Here is a 3,310-nt window from a genome sequence, read left to right as displayed (position 1 = left end):
CCTAGGGATCCCAACACCAAACCTCTGTGAACCAGCCCCTCCCCAACTCAAGGTCTTAGGAAAATGAAGAAAGGGCAGTGAAAAGGAGGGTCCATACAAAAATTCTTGGAAGGAAAAGACAACTCAGAGAGACTTAGAACCTCTGAGGAGAAAATGACCTGGTCTCCAGCACAGAAAGACTTCCTTGAAGAAATAAGGAAGGAATTTAAAAAACTAATTGGAAAATTTGGGAGAGAAAATTAACACCTTGCAACAAGAAAACAATTCTCTCAAACTGGGCAATTAGAAAACTCTTACAAAAATAGAATTGACCAATTAGAAAAGGAGTTGCAAAAGGTAAATATAGAAAATGCTTGAATGGAGTCTGTGGAAACTAATGACTTCATGAGACAGCAAGAGTCTGTTAAACAAAACCAAAAAATAGAAAAAATAGAAGAAAATACTTCATCAGCAAAACCATTGACCTTGAGAATAGATCAAGGAGGGACAACCTGAGAATTATAGGTCTTCCTGAAAACATTGAAGGAAAAAAGTCTAGACTTAATATTACAGGATTTAGTGATGAAAAATCGGGCTGATATCATGGAACCAGAGGGCAAAATAGTTATTGAAAGAATTTATTGCTCCCCTCTGGAAAGAGATCCTAAAATGAAAACACCAAGGAATGTTGTGGCCAAATTCCAGAACTATCAGATAAAAGAGAAAATCCTGCAAGCAGTCAGAAAGAAACAATTTAGATACTAAGGAGCCACAGTAAGGATTATACAGGACCTGGCTGCATGAACATTAAGGATTAAAGAGCCTGGAATGAGATATTCCAAAGAAAAAGGGAACTTGGAATGCAGCCAAGAATCAACTATCCAACGAAGCTGAGCCTTCTCTTTCAGGGGAAAAGATGGATATTTAATGAAATAGAAGACTTCTAACAATTCCTGATGAAAAAACCAGAGTTAAATAGGAAATGTGGACATCAAATAGGAGGTACAAGAGACACACACATAAAAAGGTAAAAAAAAAAAAGGGAGGGATAAAAGAAAAAAATAGTGCTATCCAATAAGATGAAACTGGTTATATCCCAGCATGGGAAAAAAGAGTTTCATAACTCTTAAGGATTGTAACTCTATTAGAAAGAATGTACTTAACCAGAAGTGATGGACTCTCATGACTTATCCATGAGACTGCTACCCAATGGGATGAAACTGGTTATATCCCTACTTGGGAGAAAGACTCTAATGACTCTCAAAAATTGTAACTCTATTAGAGAGAATTTACCTAGCCAGAAGTGATGGATACTCAGGATTTTCTATGACTCAGATAGAATGATTTAAAAATACTTCCTCCGGGGCCCTGGGACTGGTGCGCAGGGCCCTGCGGTGCAGCCACCCAGGCAGGCAGAGCAGGCAGCAGGGTGCTGCGCAGCTGAGGGGCCAGCCTGGAGGCCTCGCCATGCCCGGTGTCAAGCTGACCATCCAGGCCTACTGCAAGATGGTACTGCATGGCACCAAGTACCCGCACTGTGCCATCAATGGGCTGCTGGTGGCGGAGAGGCAGAAGCCCTGCAAGGAGCAGCCCCCGCACGGGGGCTGCACCACATGCTCTTTGTGGACTGCATCCCGCTCTTCCATGGCACCCTGGTGCTGGCACCCATGCTGGAGGTGGCCCTCAGCTTGATTGATTCTTGGTGCAAAGATAATAGCTATGTGATTGCTGGTTATTATCAAGCCAATGAACGTGTAAAGGATGCCAGTCCAAACCAGGTTGCTGAGAAGGTAGCTTCTAGAATTGCAGAGGGCTTCAATGATACTGCACTCATCATGGTAGACAACACGAAGTTTACAATGGAGTGCATAGAACCCACTATTCATGTGTATGAGCATCATGAAAACAAATGGCGGTGCAGAGATCCACACTATGATTATTGTGAAGACTGGCCGGAAGCCCAGAGGATTTCGGCATCTCTCTTGGACAGCAGGTCCTATGAAACCCTTGTGGATTTTGATAACCATCTAGATGACATCTGAAATGATTGGACAAATCCAGAGATCAATAAAGCCATTCTACATCTATGTTAGGGAGGGATTCCACTGACTGATTTATGGGCATTTCCACTACACTGAAGAGGAAAAAAGAAATATTTTTAATTGTAAATAGAATAATATCTCATACCTTGTGTGGAAAGGCAATGGTTTTAAGAAATGGCATGGGGCTCAACAGAGGCAATTTATCTAAGTGGTCATCTTTTTAAAACAAAGATCTCTGGAGGAGATACAAATTGTCAAGTCTAGCTGTCCCTGTGGATTCTCTCCCAGTTGTATGTTGCTCTAACCTTCAAAATCAAAGCTATTTCTGTTTGTCCAAGAATGTTCCTATTAAACGATTTTAACTAACCTTTTAAAAAAAATAAAAAAATAAAATAAAAATACTTCCTCCTTAAAAAGGGGGACAGGAAGGAGATGGGAGGAGGGAGAAGATTAAATGGGGGAAAATCTCATTACAGTAAGAGGTACAAAAGACCTATGGTAATAGAAGGGAAGAAGGGAGGAGATGAGAAACACCTGAATCTTCCTCTCATCAGACTTGGCTTAAAGTTAACTTACACACACACACACACACACACACACACACAGAGTTAACTTAAAAAAATCTTACCTTTCAAGTATTAAAAGGGGAAAAGGGAGGGGGGAGATGGAGACAGGGAGGGGGAGAAAAAGGGGAACTAGCAGAAGGAAGGGAAAAGGGAAAGGGGAAAGAAAGGGGAGGGGTGGATAAAGGAGGACAACACATTGAAATGGGTAGTATTCAGAAACAAAACACTGGGGAATACGGATAAAGGGGGGAAATACAAACAGAGGGTAGATAGCATGGAGGTCAATAAAAAAGTTAGTAAATATAACTTTGAATGTAAATGGGATGAACTCTCCCTTAAAAACATAAGCAAAGGGGTGGCTAGGGGGTGCAGTGGATACAGCATCAGCCCTGGAGTCAGGAGTACCTGAGTTCAAATCCAACCCCAGACACTTAATAATTACCTAGCTGTGTGGCCTTGGGCAAGCCACTTAACCCCATTTGCCTTGCAAAAAATTAAAAAAAAGGTAAGTGAATAGCAGAGGATTAAAAAACCATAATCCTACAATATACTGCTTACAAGAAACTCATTTGAAGCAGATATATATATATATATATATATATATATATATATATATATATATATATAGAGAGAGAGAGAGAGAGAGAGAGAGAGAGAGTAAAGGTAAAAGGTTGGAGCAAAATATATTTTGCTTCAGCTGAAGTGAAAAAAACAGAGGTAACA

At 40.6% G+C, this 3,310-nt stretch overlaps 1 pseudogene; it reads left to right on the top strand.

Annotated features, from left to right (window-relative positions):
* The first annotated feature begins 1,446 nt into the window (after positions 1-1,446).
* LOC141511142 (ER membrane protein complex subunit 8 pseudogene) lies at positions 1,447-2,205 on the top strand (annotated as a pseudogene).
* Positions 2,206-3,310: the final 1,105 nt, after the last annotated feature.

The sequence above is a fragment of the Macrotis lagotis genome, chromosome 2 (assembly GCF_037893015.1).
Source record: "Macrotis lagotis isolate mMagLag1 chromosome 2, bilby.v1.9.chrom.fasta, whole genome shotgun sequence".
NCBI classification, from domain to species: domain Eukaryota; kingdom Metazoa; phylum Chordata; class Mammalia; order Peramelemorphia; family Peramelidae; genus Macrotis; species Macrotis lagotis.
The sequence above is the reverse complement of the archived record's forward strand: the minus strand, read 5'-3'. Positions and strand labels throughout refer to the sequence as shown.